Here is a 21,596-nt window from a genome sequence, read left to right on the forward strand (position 1 = left end):
CTACATAAATGGGGTTTTAGAGAGACACCTTTGTGTCCAAAATGTAATGCGCATACTGGAGATCTCTTGCACATGTTCTGGAAATGCCCGAAACTCTTTAGGTACTGGAAATATGTCCTTGATACCATAGCCCAGGTATTTCAGATACCAGTAATTACTGACCCAGTGGTCTGCCTCCTTGGCGCGTTGGAGTTACCTGATCTGTCACCAAACGGTCACACGGCGGTGCTACGGTTGCTCTACCTAGCTCGCAAGGAGATTGCGAAGATGTGGATTACGCCTAGGGTACCAACGGGCACATTATGGGTGAAACAGGCCAATAACTTACTGATTCGTGAAAAACTAACATACCAACACAGGGGTGCTTCGAAAAAGTTTTATTCATTATGGCAGCCCTGGTTAGATGTTCCAGGATTGGGACCTCTTCAGCTAGTGAGGGACAGATTACTACAGGGATGATCACTCAAAACAAACGACGATAAATCAATATTGAATAGTGTAATTGTATTAACAGTGGGGTATGAGGAGTGAGAATACCACACTACCCTTTGCTACACTAGGTGGAGGATGGAAACATGTTGAGGACCACAGTCCTAGAGATAAAGATCCTTTCCTTCTTTTTTCTCTCTTCTCTTTCTTTCTTTCTTTCCCCCCCCTTTTTTCTTTTTTCTTCTCTTTCTTTCCCTATTTGGTTTTATCTTTCTACATCCGGAGTTAAAGAGTTACTATTGAAATACACAGTCAGACTGAACTAAAGTGGCAATGCCTTGTGTGATGAAGTAAGTTATACTATCATACCCATCCTTCTATAAGTCTGGAGTGTAGATATTGATTCGTTCATTTAATATTTGTCTTGGCATTACTTAAAGATTTGGATGTTTGCCACTGTGGGAGTACATTTATATACTCCCTTTACCATTCTGATGCACTTTCTATTGATCTGCCTGTGTATATATATATGTTTGTATTGATACAATAAACTTATTTTTGATTTAAAAAAAATGAAGCACAGTGGACCAACACCAGCAGATGACATGGCTCCTCAAATCAACACAGACTGTGGAAACTTCACACTGGACTTCAAGCATCTTGCAGTGTGTGCCTCTCCATTCTTGGGATGCAAAATTTGCTCTCATCAGAAAAGAGGACTTTGGACCACTGAGCAACAGACCAGGTCTGTTTTTCTTTATTATTATTATTATACAGGATTTATATAGCGCCAACAGTTTGCTCAGCGCTTTACAACATCAGGGAAGACAGTACAGTTACAATACAATTCAATACAGGAAGGATCAGAGGGCCCTGCTCGTTAGAGCTTACAATCTAGAAGGGAGGGTCAAGTGGAACATAGGGTAGTAGATGTGGGGGGTGATCAGATGGACAAAATAAAAATACAGTTGTTAGATGTGGGTAGGATAGGCTTCTCTGAAGAGGAGGGTTTTCAGGGATCCTCTAAAAGCTTATAGAGAAGGAGATAGACGGATAGTTTGGGGTAAGGAGTTCCATAGGCTTGGAGAGGCTCTGGAAAAGTCCTGTAGATGAGCATTGGAGGAGGTGATGAGAAAGCTAGAGAGCAGGAGGTCTTGAGAAGAACGAAGAGAACGATTAGGTTGGCATTTAGAGACTAGGTCAGTGATGTAGCTGGGGGCAGAGTTGTGGATGGCTTTGTAGGTCGTAGTTAGTATTTTGAATTTAATTCGTTGGGCGAGCGGAAGCCAGTGGAGGGATTGACAAAGAGGAGCAGCAGAGACAGAGTGGTTGGTAAGGTGGATCAGTCTGGCAGCAGCATTCATAATGGACTGAAGGGGGGATAGAGTATGCAGCGGTAAGCCTTGGTAAGACGCTTCTGACATTGTTTGGCTTGATAAGAGGAATACGACATTTGAAGCCCATGTCCAGGATCCGTCTGTGTGTGGTGGCTCTTGATGCACTGAGTCCACTCCTTGTGAAAGTCCCCAACACTTTTGAATGGCCTTTTCCTGACAATCCTCTCCAGGCTGCGATCATCCCTGCTGCTTGTGCACCTTTTTCTTCCACACTTTTCCCTTTCACATAACTTTCTATTAATGTATTTTGATACAGCACTTTGGGAACATCCAACTTCTTTTTCAATTACCTTTTGAGGCTTTCCCTCCTTATGGAGGGTGTCAATGATGTCCAGGCAAATACAGCTGCCATCCAGGTGGAGGGGAGCCTGGCAGCGGCCGTACAGGCAGAGGGGAGGCAGACAAGGTGCCACCAGTGCCACCCGCCAGAGACGAATGCCGTCCTCAACCGGATTGCCCTGGCATTGGAGGGCAGGCAGCCAGCCAGGGAGAGACCCGGATTGCCCTGGCATTGGAGGGCAGGCAGCCAGCCAGGGATGATCCTCCTCCAGATGCCCCACCCCTCCCCAAATGAGGACCAGGAGCCTTGGCACCAGACATAACCCACAACAGAGCAAATGTTTTTTACTTTTATGCTCAGGATATGAGTTTATTTCTGATTTTGTTTATGCTCAGGATATGAGTTTATTTTTGTTTGTAGTGTATGCACACGGTGAGGTCCTGCTTGGTGGATGTGGTGTGTGTGAGCTAGGGACCACACTGGTGTGCATGCGTGCATTCTCCTTGTGCCATGATGAATTTGTATGTGTTTAACGTGCAAAGATGCGTATCACGAGGCATCTCCTGACTGCTCTTCCCTCAGCAGACAGGTTGGCCTCATTCAGGGGGGGACTGTGTGGTTGGGGGGGTCAGGTCATCACATATGTCAATCTCCAGGCCCTTTCTCATAGCGTAGTTGTGCAGCACGCAACATGCACCGATGATTTGGCACACAAAGTTTGGGAAATACAACAGGGTCCCCCCGGACTTATCCAGGCATCGGAAACGGGACTTCAGGATGCCAAATGTGCTGTCACGGTCGCTACCATGCCAAACAGACAGCGAGGCGTGGCCACGCCCCAAGTGGCTCTGGGTGGAATTGAACCCAGGACCTCTCCGTTGCTGCTCCAGATGTTTGCCTCTGAGCCACTCCTCAGTTGGTAGTCTGCTTGCTGTCCATCGAAGTCTGGTTCTGAACTATGTGCTGATTGCCTGTCTCTGGATCTCCCTGCAATCTGCACCTGTCTATCCTGGTCCAGCTGAGGCAGGTTACCCAATCAACCAGGGTATAAAGCACTGCCTCACTATGAGGGATGTGTCAGTTCATTGTTCTGTGATTGTCCTGTCTGTGCCAACGGTTCCTGTGGTGGTCTTCAGCTATTAGTTTGTTTACCTGCTGCCAGATCTCCTTGCCTTGACCCCGGACTTCCTGACCACTCTCCTCTCACCCGGAACTTCTGACCCTTTGGCTTATGTACCTTGGATTGCTGCTGTCTCCTGCCCTTTGAGCCCGGCCTGTACCTTTGGACTTTCTCTGCCCTCTCCAGCCCTTGACCCACGGCTTGTGTCTCGGACTTGTCCTTTGTTCCTGTTTGCAAACCCTGAACTTTCCGTCAGTAGTTACCTGACCCTCAGCTGTCATCGGTGTACCACGTCTGCTCAGCTACAAGACTGACCCCGGCTTCTGACCTTACTCTGAATTGTGGAATCCCAGACCACAGCTATACTTTGACTATCCTAGGCTAATCCCTATCTGGCCCCCGTGCACAGGCTCACAGCCCAGGTAGTGTCTTACCTTATTACCATGGGCTGTGTGTACCTGCAAGGGTGAACTTACAACTCTGCAAAATGGACTCCACTCAAGGTAAGCCCTTACATGTGCATTCCACCACTGCACGGGTACGTATGTGTGCAGCATTGTATTTTCTCTCTCCTCTGGTTTGGGGATTCCGGTATGGAGTCATGAGATGGGGCCCAAGTGCAAATGCAGAGTCACCTAGAAGGGAAAAGACAGGAGGATGTTAGTCATGCATGTGCCCCTTGTGATGTCTGCATCATGGGGTCAGACAGTCATGCCTGACTCCCATGTCACTCACCAACCAGCCAGCTGTCCCTGTACACGTTCTGTTCGAATTCTGTGGGGATGTTGCTTTGACGGTATATGTAGCTGTCGTGGCTGGCTCCGGGGTGTTTGGCACGGACGTGCCATATGAGGCATTGGGCATCGGCTATCACCTGTACGTTGATGGAATGCCAATGCTTATAATTGCGGTACATGTGCTCTGTGGCACGGGGGGGGGGGGGCGTAGTGCCACATGTGTGCAATCAATTGCCCCCACGGTGCGTGGGAATACTGCAATTCTGAAGAAATTCTGCATTGCCTTCTGCCGCAGATGCTCATGGGTGGGTTTGATGATGTGGTGGGACATGCTTGTGAGGATTGCGGGGACAACCTGGTGCACGCATCTGCTCATGGTGGATTGTGACATCCCAGCCACAACTCCACTTGTACGCTGAAAAGATCCACTGGCAAGGAAATGCAGTGTTGCCAGTGGCTGCACTGCATGTACGTGTTGTGTCTGGCTGGTGATGTCATCATGCAGGGCTGTGGCTATTTCCAGGATGGCATCAGGACTAAATCTGAAGATGCGATACACCTCCGATTCCCCCATGCCAAAGACGTTCATGCGCGTTCGGTAGATCCTCTCCTGTGCCCTCCTCCGTGCCTGTAGACGCAGTAGTGCTATGACCACCGCTGCCCCTGACATGTTGGCATACAGATGTGTTGTCCTGCAAGTGTGGTTGCTCAGCTCGTCCGTAACGGTACTGCTGTAGCTGCTCTCCAGCTGACCTGTGCACGTCTGTTGCTGAGTTACCCATGCTTTATGAGGGGTAACTTTAGGCCAGACGTACAACTTACGCGCACCGCGCGCACGTACGTTTCTCTATCGCCGTATCTCCCTCATTTGCATATTTGAATAGGAAATCAATGGGAGCGCCAGATGCGTCCAACGTAAATATGCCCCCACTATACGCCGGCGTAGGAAAGTTACGTCGGTCAGAAGAAGCCTATTTTTTGGCATATCTAGTTTTGTGGGTACGGCGCATAGATACGACGGCGCATCCGTGGACTTACGCGGCGTATCAGTAGATACGTCGGCGTAAGTTCTTTCTGAATCCGGCCCTAATGTGTAATGTTTTGTAGGTGTGGGAAACCATTGAAAATAGCCTTATAAAATCCCAATTAAATACAATTACGTTTTTGGTTATTACATGACAAAATGTGGAAAAAGGGTATGAATACTTTTTAAAGGCACTGTACATTTGTTTAGCAATTTGCTTTTTTTTCCTGCATTTAAATGTATATTTATATGAAAATTTATAAGAGCATGCAAAATAAAAAAGTAAAAATGTGTTGTATTCTTATTTTCAGTTTAAGAAAATATTCATACGCTATAGTGAATAACCAGTACATAGGAAATGACTTTCCTTGGACTCACTTTTCCCTTGTTGTTGAATATGACTGCACTGATGTCTGGTTAAAGCTGTGTCAGGACCTGAATGTTCCACACATAACCCTAAAAAGCCAACTGCCAGACCCTTCTGTTATGGGTAAGTAATAGAACACCTACTCAGATAAGAAAAAATAAGTCACCATTACTTCCAGCAGTATTACATGGAACTATCAGAAAATAGAACTTTGCTAGGGCAAGACAAAATGTACCTTAGGTAGCCTTTACTCCGGCACCATCTGTGTAACATGCAATAGTTAGGGCTGGTTCACACCAAAATGCGGTGCAGGCATAGTGTGCTCCAATACGCGTTTTCCACATCACAGGTATACGTGCTGCCCTTCTGATCTGCATGCAGGTGCGTTGCAGAGTTGTTAATTGCACCCCAAAAGCAGATCACAAACGCAGTGGATATGCAGGCACCAAATTACATGGTACAGCAGTACCATAGGGTTTGGTTCATTGCCTTTTGAAAAGGTAATGCTTTCTTTACTTTTTCCATATTCCAGTGTTTTGCAGCCCATTCAAATAAATGGGCTATTAAAACTGGCTGCATCACACAGCAGCATTTACACAAAAAGAAGAATGAGCACCAAAGAAGTGCCAGATCAGTGACTGTGAATGTGTTGATAAAAATAATTCAACGATATTGGATGCAAATGTTTACATTATATTGCTGTTACTGGTATCCATAAGTGTTTCTATTATTATATTTATCAGTGTTAAAAGAGGGAGATAGTTGACCAACACTGCCATTAGAAGCTAAAAAAAAAATCTGTTTCAATGAGAGGGAGCTTATGGGAAATTGCTTTACTAATGCTAGTTAAGTGCTATAATCAAAACTACTTCTTTACAGAAAACCTCTCAAATTACCCACTTTAAGTTATTTGCAGGAGCTCCTTAGCCACAGGCATGATGACTGTATAATGTGTTAAATTCTATCAAAAATGTTTTAACATGCCACGTGAAACAGACTTTTTATCACAATCTCTTGGGGAAGAATTGGCTAAGGCAATCTTTTTCCTATAGCCATAATTAGATTCAAACTAATGACACTAGTGCTGCAAGACTACATTAGATATGTCTTACAAGATTATAGAATGTTTTATTCCTAATTTTTTCATAATGCTAACTCTTTGTTGTGCTAATTTTTTATTTTTTTTGGAAGAGACCTCAACTTATCGTGAGAACGAGCTTCTGTTACACATTCAAATTCCTTATGTTTTTCTGTCATCAGAAGGACTTACAAATAACCCCGAGATACTGCATCTGCTTGAGTCAAGGTATAACTATGATATTACACATATGCATAGTAAGCTACAGTATATGTAAATATAATCAAATTAGTTTTCTTTAACAGGTTAATATGCACGTTTATTTCAGTATAAGGGCTCATGTGCACCGGTTGTTTGAATTTTTCCTTTGAACACCTTTCTTGCAGTAAAAAGCAGCTTTAACCACTTAAGAACCAAACCTCTTTCTGAGATTTGGTGTTTACAAGTTAAAATAATTTTTGCTATAAAATTACATAGAACCCTCAAACATTATATATATATATATATATATATATATATATATATATATATATATATATATATATTATTTTTTCTTACACCCTAGAGAATAAAATGGGGGTCGTTGCAATACTTTCTGTCACACCATATTTACGGAGCAGTCTAAGGGCCCTCTGTAATGATCCGCCTCTGTGTGTCCGTAAGCTCAGCGGGGATCGCTCCGTATATCCCCGCTGAGCCGGCGGCTTACAGGGCGGTCCCCGCACACTGTGCAGGGACCGCCCTGTCTTTTCTCCGCTCTCCCCTATGGGGGGATCGGATGAACACGGACCATATGTCCGTGTTCATCCGATCTGATCCGCAGACGGAAGAAAAAATAGGATTTTCTTCCGTCCGCAAAATCGTATCTTTGCGGAGGCGGGTGATTACAGGTGTCAACAGATGTTCATCCGCTGACAGCCGCAATCACATAGGGACCAATGTATGTCCCTTTTTCGGATTGATGAAAAAGCGGACATACGGTCCGCACATGTGAAAGGGGCCTTACAATTGCATTTTTTGGGGAAAAAATACACTTTTTTGCATTCAAAAATAAGACAACAGTAACGTTAGAAATATATATAAAATATATATACAAGCGCACAAACACTAAAAAAACTGTGTAGAATCAGACCTATTTAAAGGAATAAATTAAAAAATCACTATGTGAAATGACCAACTCGGTGACAATTATGCAATTATGCGTATAAAACCACATAAATAAAAACAAAAAGTTATAAAGGTGCAAAAATTATAAGTGAGTCCATATGGCTGTGTATTAAAAGTGCTATATGAGGAACAGAAAAAAGTCCCAGAATATAAAAGTGATGTTGATATTCACAATGGTGCACTTCTAGGAATCAATCCAATATTCACTGAAATATTCGATGAAATATTCAGAAGAAGCCTGAATATATTTTCACAACAAGCTAAAAATAATTATAAAGGTGTTTTTGGCTCTCATAACTTGACAGATGTTTCTGGTTGATGGTACATGAACTATGAAACTGTCCCGGCATTCCTTTTTTCTCTGGGATCAAACAAGTGTTGACAGAGGCCATAAACCCATAAAGTATCTGAGGAGTGTTTTTTTGTAATGTCACGATTAGGGATGAGCCGAAACCCCCCCCCGTTCGATTCGCACCAGAACCTTCGAATGTACCGAACGTTCGCGCAACTTTTAGAACCCCTTTGAAGTCTATGGGACTCGAACATTCAAATGTGCTAATTTTAAAGGCTAATTTGAAAGTTATTGTCCTAAAATGGGTTTGGGGACCCAGGTCTTGCCCCAGGGAACATGTATCAATGCAAAAAAAAGTTTTAAAACCTGACGTTTTTTCAGGAGCAGTGATTTTAATGCTTGAAGTGAAAAATTCCTTTAAATATCGTACCTGCCGGGTGTCTATGGTATGCCTGTGAAGTGGCACATGTTTAGAACTGTCCCTGCACAAAATGACATTACTATAAGAAAAAAGTCATTTAAAACTGCTTGCGGCTTTAATGTAATGTCTGGTCCCTGCAATATGGATGAAAATCATTGAGAAAAATAGCATGGGTTTCCCCCCTCCCCCCAGGTCATTACCAGCCCCTTTTGGCCCTATATACTTTGAACAGCAGTATACAGGCGGTGGAAACAAGACCGGGACTGTAGGTTTGTTGTTAAGTAGAATCTGTTTGTTATTTTGAACTGGTACTTTTAAGTGTAGCTCCAGCCAAAAAAAATATTTTTAAGCTTTTCGGAAAACATAGAGAAGGGTTATCACCCCTGTAACATTTGTTTTGCTGTCTGTGCCATCTGTTCAGAAGATTGCACCTCACTTTCTGTCCCAATGACAAATGATTTTTTGAAAATTTGTTTTTTCTTTTAGTGAAACAAAGATTGGTGATAAAGCATCAGTGGGCAGGAGACACCTCTTACAGAAGAGAATTTCCTCTCACTTCCTGTTGTCTCCTTCTACTTTGCAAGTAGGAGTTGTTTGTAAGTTGGATGTTTGAAAGTAGGGGACTGCCGTATATACTCTGCAGAAATTTGGGCCCTAGGTGTTGGTGTTGCCACAACACTGTAAGCCCTCACAGTTAGTCTTGGTGGGCGCTGGAACACCCTGCTGTGAACTATTATATCAAGAATTGTAGTTACATGCCATTGTTGAACAGTGATAGAAAAATTGGGCCTTTGGTGCTGGCGCTGGTGCCACAACACTGTAAGTCCTCACAGTTACTCATGGTGGGTGCAGAAATGGGCCCTGCTGTGAAATATTAGATCAAGAATTGTAGTTACATGCCCCTGTTGAACAGGGGCAGAAAAATTGGATCTTTGGTGGTGGTGGTGCTGGTGCCACAACACTGTAAGCCCTCAGTTATTCTTGGTGGGCGCATGAATGGGCCCTGCTGTGAAATATTAGATCAAGAATTGTAATTACATGCCTCTGTTGAACAGGGGCAGAAAAATTGGGCCTTAGGCACTGGTGCTGGTGCCACAACACTGCAACCCCTCACAGATACTCTAGTTGGAGCGCAGGAATGAGCCCGCTGCAAAGTATTGCATCAAAAATTGTAATTACACGCCCCTGTTAAACAGGGGCAGAAAAATTAGGCCTTAGCCACTGGTGGCAGTGCCCAGAACCAAAAATGTTCTTACAAGCTATCAGCATGATCATTGAAGAGGAAAAGGATAGTCACTCAGCATAACAGGATAGTCACTCAGCATCAGCATAGGCAGTCTTGAAGGGATCTGACATTTAAAAAAAAAATATTCAGTTACATCAGCATCAGGTGCTTGGAAGCTGGTGGTGATCCAAAGCCTGATTCATTTTTATGAAGGTCAATCGATCGACCGAGTCCGTGGAGATGCGCACCCTTTGATCGGTTACAAAGCCTCCAGCAGCGCTGAATGTGCGTTCCGAAAGAACGCTGGATGCAGGACAGACCAGTAGCTCAATTGCATACTGTGAAAGCTCTGGCCAATGATCCATCCTCAAGACCCAGTAAACCAGGGGATTTTCGGTGGGAAAGGTGTCCAAGTCTGATCTTGCCCCTAGGTATTCCCGCACCATGTAAAACAGACGCTGGCGATGGTTGCTGGAATCGGTCATACCTTGCGGCTGCGGACTAAAAAATTGCCTGAACATATCAGTCAGACGGCCACATTCTCCACCGCTCCTTCTGTGACTGACCGAAGCCTCAGCAACATGTTGTCCAGGACCAGGTTTTTGTAACCTCCCAGTCTCTGGGAACGCGTTGCACAGACCTTTCTGCAAGGCCTCCTGAAGATGTTTTATCTTCTGCTCCCTCTGCCTCGGCAAGATAAGGTCCGCAACCTTACTCTTGTAACGTGAATCAAGAAGGGTTGCCAGCCAGTACTGATCCCTCTCCTTGATGGCACAAATACGAGGATCCTTCTGCAGGCTTTGCAGGATTAGGGAGGCCATACAGCATAGGTTTGCTGAGGCATTCGGTGCGGAGTTCTCTGGGTCACTGAGGTCGACAGGACCTGCAGCCACCTCGTCCCAGCCACTTACAAGTCCATGGGTTTCTTGGGACTGTAATTGATCCCTTGAAGACTGCCGCTGATGCTGACTGCTAGGCTCCACATCCATGTTGACACAATCCTCCTCCTCCTCGTCCTCTTCCTGTGTGATAGGCGGGCAAGCAGCAACACTGTCTGGATAAAGGGGGCCTTGAGAGGTAAGGAAGTCCTCCTCTTCCTCCCTCTGTTCTGCCTCAAGGGCCGTGTCCATTATTCCACACAGTGTGTGCTCCAACAGGTGTATAAGAGGGACAGTGTCACTAATGTATGCACTGTCACTGCTCGCCATCCTCGTGGCCTCCTTAATTGGTGACAGGACAGTGCATGCATGCCTGATCATGGCCCACTGGCGTGGGGAAAAAAACCAAGCTCCCCTGTCCTTCTGCCATATTGGCACAGATACTCATTGATGGCTCTCTGCTGCGTGTGCAGCCGCTGCAGCATGGCCAACGTAGAGTTCCACCTGGTGGGCATGTCACAGATTAGGCGGTTCTTGGGCAGGTTGTATTCCTTTTGGAGGTCTGCCAGCCGAGCACTGGCATTATATGACCATCGGAAATGCACACAGAGTTTCCTGGCCTGCTTCAGGACATCCTGTAAGCCTGGGTACCTGCCCAAGAATAGTGATGTTGCGAACCTAAAATTTTGCGTTCGCGAACGGCGGTTATGAACTTGCGCATATGTTCACGAACCGGGCGAACCGCCATAGACTTCAATGGGCAGGCAGATTTTAAAACCCACAGGGACTCTTTCCGGCCACAATAATGATGGAAAAGCTGTTTCAAGGGGACTAACACCTGGACTGTGGCATGCCGGAGGGGGATCCATGGCAAAACTCCCATGGAAAATTACATAGTTGTCGCAGAGTCCGTTTTTAATCCATAAAGGGCATAAATCACCTAACATTTATAAATTGTTTGGAATAACGTGCTTTAAAACATCAAGTATGATGTTATATTGATCAGGTAGTGTTAGGGTTAGGGTTACAGGGTTAGAGTTAGGGTAACAGATAGGGTTAGGGTTACAGATAGGGTTAGGGTTAGGGTAACAGATAGGGTTAGGGTAGAGTTAGGGTTACAGACAGGGTTAGGGTTACAATCTGTAACCCTAACCCTAACCCTATCTTTAATAGGGTTAGGGTTCACAGTGACAAACCAAACTCTGACAGATCAAACTCCCCGTTTAATGCACCGCAAACACCTGCAAACAGTCCATTTGCACAACCGCAAACTCCCCATTTACACAAGGATGGATACCAAGCTAGCCATGTCCTGTTCCTTGTCCTCACTGACGTCAATGAACGTTTTGGAGATTGCAGGCGAAGGGGGTTTTTCAAAGCCTATGGTCGTGCTGAGGTAGTTCAGTGACAGTTAAGTGACCCAGAAAACAATGATTCTGCAGTGTGGGCCCATTGTTGGCCTAGTAGGCTTTAATGATTACCTTAGATGATCACAAAGAAAATTAATGTTTTTTCTATGCAAAATTATCCAGCCGATCGCTTTTGGTCTGTTCACAATGAAGCAACGACCTTATCTGGGGTGTGCCAACATTGCCATTGCCAACACACTCATAGAGGTGGTCGCTTCATTGTGATACGCAAGCCCCTTCACCACAACAAGGTAATGATCACGAAGGGGAATTGACACATGTATGTGCCTTTTTTTTGGTTTTGTTTTTGCAGCCACAGTGCAGCACCAGTGGCCAGAAAAATTAGGCATGTACACATGCCTGAAAAAGTAGGTATTGTTGCAGCTGCTGCTGTAGCAGCGGCCAGAAAAATTTATGTTTTCCAGGCAGAAAGTGCACTAAAACATTGCGGCTTGAACCCTATTTGGTGACGGATAAGTCACGCAAGTCATCCGGCATGCAGAGATAAAATACAGCAGCGTGTGGACCATTTGTAGCCCAAGGAAGCTCATCTCATCAGGCCTTCAGTCAAATGTATCGCCCACTGTCAGTCCCTTCGGGATCCATGCCTCATTCATCTTAATAAAGGTGAGGCAATCTAGACTTTTTTGACCTAGGCGACTTCTCTTCTCAGTGACAATACCTCCTGCTGCACTGAAGGTCCTTTCTAAAGGGACACTTGAAGCGGGGCAGGCCAAAAGTTCTATCGGAAATTGGGATAGCTCAGGCCACAGGTCAAGCCTGCACACCCAGTAGTCAAGGGGTTCATCGCTCCTCAGAGTGTCGATATCTGCAGTTAAGGCGAGGTAGTCTGCTACCTGTCGGTCGAGTCGTTCTCTGAGGGTGGACCCCGAAGGGCTGTGGCTCCGCATAGGGCTGAAAAAGCTCCGCATGTCCTCCATCAACAACACATCTGTAAAGCGTCCTGTCCTTGCCGGCGTGGTCATGGTAGGAGGAGGAATACTTTCACCTCTTCCACTGTTAGATTCCCGTTGTGCTGTGACATCACCCTATACGCTGTGTAAAGCATACTTTTTAATTTATTTTGGAACTGCTGCATCCTTTCCGACTTCCGGTAATTTGGTAACATTTCAGGCACTTTCTGCTTATACCGGGGGTCTAGTAGCGTGGCCACCCAGTACAGGTCGTTCTCCTTCAGCCTTTTTATACGAGGGTCCCTCAACAGGCACGACAGCATGAAAGTACCCATTTGCACAAGGTTGGATGCCGAGCTACTCATGTCCCGTTCCTCGTCCTCACTGATCTCACTGAAGGTCTGTTCTTCCTCCCAGCCACGTACAACACCACGGGTACCAGATAGGTGACAACGAGCACCCTGGGATGCCTGCTGTGGTTTGTCTTCCTCCTCCTCCTCAAAGCCACATTCCTCCTCTGACTCCTCTTCCCCACACTCCTCTTCCAGCATTTCTGCAGGTCCAGCAAGTGATGCTGAGAAGGCTGTTTCTGGTGGTGATGGTGACCACAACTCTTCCTCTTCCTCTCGCTCATCTACGGCCTGATCCATCACTCTTCGCAGGACACGTTCCAGGAAGAAAACAAATGGGATGATGTCGCTGATGCTGCCTTCAGTGTGACTGACTAGGTTTGTCACCTCCTCAAAAGGACGCATGAGCCTACAGGCATTGCGCATGAGCATCCAGTAACGTGGCAAAAAAATTCCCAGCTGCGCAGAGGCTGTCCTAGCACCCCGGTCATACAAATACTCGTTGACGGCTTTTTCTTGTTGGAGCAGGCGGTCGAACATTAGGAGTGTTGAATTCCAACGTGTCGGGCTGTCGCAAATCAGTCGCCTCACTGGCATGTTGTTTCGCCGCTGAATATCTGAAAAGTGCGCCATGGCCGTGTAGGAACGCCTGAAATGGCCACACACCTTCCTGGCCTGCTTGAGGACGTCCTGTAAGTCTGGATACTCATGCACAAAGCATTGTACAATCAGATTCATCACATGTGCCATGCACGGGACATGTGTCAACTTGCCCAAATTCAATGCCGCCAACAAACTGCTTCCGTTGTCACACACCACTTTGCCGATCTCCAGTTGGTGCGGAGTCAGCCACTGATCCACCTGTGTGTTCAGGGCGGACAGGAGTGCTGGTCCGGTGTGACTCTCTGCTTTCAGGCAAGTCAACCCCAAGACGGCGTGACACTGTCGTATCCGGGATGTAAAATAGCCTCTGGGGAGCAGGGGGGGTGCAGTTGATGTGGAGCAAGACGCAGCAGCAGAAGAGGACTCAGCCGAGGAGGTTATCGAAGAGGATGGAGTAGGAGGAGTAGAGGAGGTGGCAGCAGACCTACCTGCAAGTCGTGGTGGTGTCACCAACTCCTCTGCAGAGCCACGCATTACATGCTTGGCAGCCGTCAGCAGGTTTACCCAATGCGCAGTGTAGATGATATACCTGCCCTGACCGTGCTTTGCAGACCAGGTATCAGTGGTCAGATGGACCCTTACCCCAACACTGTGTGCCAAGGATGCCATGACTTCCTTTTGCACAATAGAGTACAGGTTGGGGATTGCCTTTTGTGAAAAGAAATTTCGGCCGGGTACCTTCCACTGCGGTGTCCCAATAGCTACAAATTCTTTGAAGGCCTCAGACTCCACCAGCTTGTATGGTAAAAGCTGGCAGTCTAAGAGTTCCAAAAAGCCAGCTGTCAGACGCCGGGCAAGGGGGTGACTCTGTGACATTGGCTTCTTATGCTCAAACATGTCCTTGACAGACACTTGACTGTGGGCAGATGAGCAGGAACTGCTCAAGGTGAGAGATGGAGTGGCGGATGGTTGAGAGGGAGCAAGGAGGACAGCAGTGGTTGACGTGACTGAAGATGCTGCACCAGGAGGAGGATGGTGGCTTTGAGCTTGTGTGCTGCTTGTACTCTTCATCATGTGTTGATCCCATAGGCGTTTGTGATGTGCGATCATGTGCCTTCGCAAAGCAGTTGTACCTAGGTGGGTGTTGGATTTCCCATGACTCAGTTTCTTTTGGCATATGTTGCAAATGGCATCACTGTTATCAAAGGCAGACACACAAAAAAAATGCCACACTGCTGAGCTTTGCAATGCCGGCATTCTGGTGGTGGCAACAGCATGCGTTGATTGGCGTGCTGTCTGGCTGACCCCGGGTCCCGATACATGCTGTCTGACTGTGCCACTAGCTCCTTGCGACAACCTCCCCCTGCTTCCAACTCATCTCCTCCTTCTCTCTGTCTCCCCATCTGAACTTTCCCCCTCTTCTTCTTCTCTTCGAGCGGGCACCCACGTGACATCCCCGGACACATCGTCATCATTAACCGCTTCACTTGTATCTGACAACTCAGCAAAGGAAGCAGTAGCGGGTACATCATCATCACACCATACGTCCATGTGTGTAATGCTGCCTGACTGAGTCATATCCCTTTTATCTACAACCTCTGGCAATAATGGTTGCGCATCACTCATTTATTCCAACTGATGTGTAAATAACTCTTCTGACAGATCAAGTGAAGCAGCTGTGATGCTAGTGTTGGTGGTGGTGGCATGCGGGCGAGTGGTAACTTGAGAGGTGCCCGAAGCTGAGCTGGAGGAGGATGGTGTGTCAAGGTTATGAGCGGAAGCTGTAGAAGATTGGGTGTCCTGTGTTAGCCAGTCAACTATGTCCTCAGAACTTTTCGAGTTCAGGGTACGTGGCCTCTGAACACTGGGCATTATTGTAGGGCCAAAGGGAATCACAGCACCACGACCACGACAGCCCCTGTGGGGTGGCCTGCCTCTGCCAGTCATTTTTTTTTATTTGTTTAGTTGTACTATGCGTGCAAGCTACTGTGACACCAGATATGAGTGGCACTGTGCACTGGCAGAAGTTGGCAGAGTAGACACTGTAGGCCTGACACACGCCTGCAGACAACTAACTGCTATTCTATTGCAGTCAAAATTGTGTTTTTTCTTTTTAATTTTAATATACTATGCCACCAGATATATAAGTGGTGGCACTGGGCAAGTGGGCACAGTTTACACTATGAGCCTGACACACACTGGCAACTGACTACTATTCTATTGAAGTACATTTTTGGGGGTTTTTAAATGTTATGTACTGTGCCGCCAAGATAGATGAGTGGTGGGTGGCACTGGGCACAGTGTACGCTGTGATCCTGACACACACGCTGCATTGCAGGCAACTGCAATTAGATTACAGGAAAAAAAAAAGCTGACTTATATACTAGCCCTAAAAGACTTTTTGGGGTGCTGTCCTTACAGCAGAGATCAGATGAGTCTTTCAGGACTGGAGTGGACACTGAAAACACTAGCCTAGCTATAGATTTGCCTATAAATTCAGCAGCAACAACACTATCCCTCCTTTGACTAAGAATGCAGGTTCAGAATGAATCTAAAATGAATGCTGCCCCAGAGGTGGGAGGGTATGCTGCTGATTGGCTGGAATGTGTCTGCTGACTGTGAGGTAGAGGGTCAAAGTTTGCTCAATGATAATTAATAGGAGGCAGATCGAACAGCGCATATGTTCGCGCGCATTGGCGAACACGCAAAAATCGCCGCAAATTATTCGCCGGCGAACAGTTCTGTACATCTCTACCCAAGAACCGCTGCACCACCAAGTTAAGGACATGAGCAAAACAGGGCACATGGGTCAGTTGTCCCTGTCGCAGGGCAGAGAGGAGGTTGGTGCCATTGTCGCAAACCACCATTCCTGGCTTAAGCTGGCGTGGCGTCAACCACCTCTGAGCCTGCCCCTGCAGAGCTGACAGAACCTCTGCCCCAGTGTGGCTCCTGTCCCCCAAGCACACCAGCTCAAGCACCGTATGGCATCTCTTTGCCTGCGTACCTACGTAGCCCCTTGAACACCTACGGAGCACCGCTGGTTCCGAGGACACATCAGCACAGGAAGAGGCCATAGAGGAAGAAGAAGAGGAGGGTGTGGAGGAGAGAGGTGTGTCACAACCAGTAGTAGCATTTTGGAGGCGTGGTGGCGGAACAACCTCCAACACTACTGTACCTTGTCCTGCATGCTTCCCAGCTGCCAGCAGAGTGACCCAATGCGCTGTGAAAGATAGGTAACGTCCCTGTCCATGCCTGCTGAACCATGAGTCAGCGGTAATATGCACCTTACCACTGACCGCCCTGTCCAGCAAGGCATGGACATTGCCTTCCACATGGCAGTAGAGAGCCAGAATTGCCTTCCGTGAAAAAAAGTGGTGTTTGGGAACTTGCCACCGAGGTACCGCTCATTCCACAAACTCACGGAAGGGGGCAGAATCTACCAACTGAAAAGGCAGCAGCTGAAGTGCTAGCAATTTAGCTAAGCTAGCATTCAACCGCTGGGCATGTGGATGGCTGGGAGAGAACTTCTTTCGGCGCTGCAGCAGCTGGGGCAGGGAAATTTGCCTGGTACAATCTGACGTCGGTGTACCGATAGTAGATTGCCCGCAAGTACTTGCCTGTGACGCACCTAATTCTACACCTTCAGTCCTATCAGTGCAAGCTTCAGAGAGGACTGAGGGTATAAGGGGGTTGGAGATCCCAGCTGATGAGGAGCAAGGAGAGGTCCGCTTTGTTCTTTGGTGTGGATCTTTGAGGTACGCTTGCCAACGAACTGCATGGCAGGTCGACATATGTCTGGTCAAGCATGTGGTGCTCAAGCGGGTGATTATTTGGCCACGTGAGATACGCTTGAGACATATGTTGCAAATAGCAGTGGTGCGATCTGATGCACTCGTCTCAAAAAAGGCCCACACCAAAGAACTTTTGGAATAACGCTGAGAGACAGCAGCGCCCTGCACATGCAGAGCTCTGCGTTGTGATGTCCTTAAGCTGCCTCTTTGGAGATGTGCCTCCTCCTCCTCCCTCCTATCAGGCACCCACGTGGAGTCAGTGACCTCATCATCCCCTCCCTCATCACTGTAGAAAACCTGGCAGTATGCTGCAGCTGGGGGAACATGACTACCAGATTGCTCGCCTTCTTGGGCACCCCCTCTCTCTCGACTCACGTTACCGCTTCCTCTGGCTGTGTACCATCATCGGAGTCTTCAAAACGCTGCGCATCCTCCTGCAGCATGTACCCAACACTTTGGTCAAACGGTTCGGGGGACTCCTCAGGAGTACATGGTGGGGCTAGGGAAGGAGTGACTGATGCCATTGAGCAGAGGGAACAGGCCGCATTGGCAGCTGCTTTGCCAGACAAAGTACCCTGAGCCTGGGTGAGAGAGGATGAGGACGGCTTGGTCATCCACTCTACCACTCTATCCACTCTTCGGCATGTTTCGGCTCAACACGACCAGCTGCAGAAAAAAAAGATGAGCGTATCGCACGGCCACATTCTGATGAGGATGCACCGTGTCCACGACCAGCACTGTTGCCTCTAGACGCAGAGCCTGCTTGCCCTCTTTTATCGCCTCGTGACTCTCTGCCTCTCCTTGTTGTCCTTCCAGACATACTAATGGCCTGCAGGGAGATGTAGCTGCACAAATACTGACAATACCTGCTGATCCCTGCCTGTGGTATTAACAGTGGCGGCTGGTGAAGTTTTAGGATGGGGGGGCGCAATACCCCGCCCTTCCACATTTGGTCCCTCCCACTTCTCATAAGCCACACCCCTTATAGAATCCACCACTCCGTCCCCTGTATTCCACTTGCTTCCACTCAATGTCAGGAGTATACAGCTCAGTGTCACAGCACAGAGTATATAGCCCCAGTATCACAAATCATGGTATATAGCGCAGCCTTACAGATCGGTGCAAACAAACTAAAATATGACACTGTTAGTAATGAAGGACTCGAAATGGGCAGGAGATTACCAGAGACTGCGGACATACTGCACAAGATTACCAGAGACTGCGGACATACTGCAGGAGATTATCAGAAACTGCGGACATACTGCACAGGATTACCAGAGACTGCGGACATACTGCACAAGATTACCAGAGACTGCGGACATACTGCACAAGATTACCAGAGACTGCGGACATACTGCAGGAGATTACCAGAGACTGCAGACATACTGCAAAAGATTACCAGAGACTGCGGACATACTACACAAGATTACCAGAGACTGCGGACATACTACACAAGATTACCAGAGACTGCGGACATACTACACAAGATTACCTGAGACTGCGGACATACTACACAAGATTACCAGAGACTGCGGACATACTACACAAGATTACCAGAGACTGCGGACATACTGCAGGAGATTACCAGAGACTGCGAACATACTGCAGGAGATTACCAGAGACTGCAGACATACTGCAAAAGATTACCAGAGACTGCGGACATACTGCAGGAGATTACCAGAGACTGCGGACATACTGCAGGAGATTACCAGAGACTGCGGACATACTGCAGGAGATTACCAGAGACTGTGGACATACTGCACAAGATTACCAGACACTGCGGACATACTGCACAAGATTACCAGAGACTGCAGGAATTACTTGTCCTGCGACTTGGGACTTAAATGTTGCATGACAAGTCGTACCCCATGATTTCCAATGAGAACCGTTTATATCTGTGCGACTTCAAAGTAGTCCCTGCATTACTTTGGTCCCACATTGATGCAACTTGAGGTCCATAGACCTCCAGAATACACAGGCATTGCTTTAAGTCACATCAAAATTGCAGTAGAATTGTGCAACTTTCAGACTGCATTAGCCTGAAAGTCGCAAGATTCTGCCACAATTTTTTGGTGCGATTTTGCAGCAACTTGAAGCAATGCCTATGTATTCTGGAGGTCTATGGACCTCCAAGTCACATCAAGGTGGGACAAAAGTAATGCAGGGACTACTTCAAAGTTGCACAGATATGAACAGTTCTCATTGGAAATCATCGGGTCCAACTTATCCTGCAACTTTCCAGTCCCAAGTCGCAGGACAATTTGCAAGCGGGGGGTGGTGTGGTGTTGACGGCCGATATTTTCCCTGCACATTAAGTATAAAAAAAGTTTTTTTTTTAATAACTGGGGGGGTGGTCTGGTGGGGTAGTGTTACCGGCCGCTATTTGTGCTGTAATGAATTTTTACATAGAAAAGAAATGTTGTTAATAAGTGGGTAAATGAATTATAAAAAAAGCCGGTTATTGAAAAAAACTTTTTTTATAATTCATTTACACACTTATTAACAACATTTCTTTTCTATGTAAAAATTCATTACAGCACAAATAGCGGCCGGTAACACTACCCCACCAGACCACCCCCCCCCAGTTATTAAAAAAAAACTTTTTTTATACTTATTGCTAAATTGAATCAAATCTAAAAAATAAACTGTTAATAAGCTTAATATATTTAACTAATATTAAATCTAAAAAAAAAACATTGATTGGGGGGGGGGGGTTGTTGCCTGGCACTATTTTTGCTGAATATTAAATATTAAATATTAAAAAATATTAAAAAAAAATATAAAAAAAAATTGGATTAAGCAGGGGGGGGGGGGGGGTGGAGATTGGACGCCAGCGGCCGAATAAGAAAAACTTTGTGGAAATCACGGGGGAGGTTAGAAGCTGCTGTATAAGCGGGTGGGGTGTTGTGGCGCGGCCGCCGATGCTTAGAGACAGGCAGGCTTACCTGTTCCTCGGTCGGGCGCACTGAGCTCGAGCTGTCCCGACGTCACTTCCTGTTTTTCGAGTGACGTCGGAACGAGCACAGAGACGGGCGGGTGCACACAGAAAGTGTATGCACCCGCCCGGCCATAACAATACACTCCATCGTGCCAGAAGCAAGTGGCGCGATGGAGAACGCCACATAGCCATATTTTTTTTGCCAATGTAGCGCCGCATCTGCAATCACGTGATTGCACAGACGTGGCGCTACTCCTACAGCACTGTGCCCGGCGTCCGGCGTGCGGACACAGTGCACATAAGGCCCTTTTTTGGAATTTTTTTTTTCTTAAATGGACAGATTTAAAAAAATTTTTTTTTTTTTTTTTACTGACTGGGGGATGGGGGGCGGCGCTCGGGCGCCCCTATGGACGGGCCGCCACTGGGTATTAATATGAGCAGATCTCTGCCTGTAGGAATTAATATGAGAACACCAGCTTTACGTAGCTTTAGGTGCACACTGTGCAGAGGACACAGACAGAAGACCATGTGAAAGTACTTGCAGAATGATCCCCTGCCTGTGGTATTAATATGAGCAGATCCCTGCCTCTAATATGAGAAACACCAGCTTTAGGTGCACACTGTACAGAGGACACAGACAGTACACCACTTGAAAATACTGCAGCTAGCACAATTACCTGCCTGCCTGTCAGTATATTAGGAAGAGCGGATCTAGCTAAACTCAATACAGTGTATAAATATATATACAACACCCGGGATGCATATATATATCCTCTACACACTGTAACTCTAACTGACTAGCCTGCTCTATCTAACTGCAAAAAATGACACCCTCTCTCTCTCATCTCTGTAAACCACCGCAACACACTACACAAGGCTGCCAGGGAGGCAGCCTTATATAGTGTGGGGTGTGTACTAAACCCCCTGAGCCATAATTGGCCAAAGCCACCCTGGCTTTGGCCAATTATGGCTCTCCATTTTTTGCAAGCTGTGATTGGCCAAGCACGAACGGCCCATAACTTTTGTTATTCGACGAACGGTCGAACATGGGTTCGACTCGAACACGAAGCTCATCCCTAGTCATGATGTTTTTGACTAAAATACAGTTTTCTATAGGTACTCAAATCTCTGAGTACCTATTGGGTACAGCCTGCTAACATGCAGAATTTTTGCCCA

General features: G+C 46.7%; 1 protein-coding gene across 1 annotated transcript in view; it reads left to right on the forward strand.

The window, feature by feature from the left end:
- Window positions 1-6,266: 6,266 nt before the first annotated feature.
- Window positions 6,267-21,596, forward strand: part of LOC120946710 (protein shortage in chiasmata 1 ortholog-like) — a 73,547-nt gene continuing 58,217 nt past the window's right edge. Inside the window, exon 1 of the mRNA XM_040361348.1 lies at window positions 6,267-6,660. The gene's annotated coding sequence lies outside the window, so the exon portion shown is untranslated. The remainder of the gene's footprint in view (window positions 6,661-21,596) is intronic.

Source organism: Rana temporaria, chromosome 1 (genome assembly GCF_905171775.1).
Source record: "Rana temporaria chromosome 1, aRanTem1.1, whole genome shotgun sequence".
NCBI classification, from domain to species: Eukaryota; Metazoa; Chordata; class Amphibia; order Anura; family Ranidae; genus Rana; species Rana temporaria.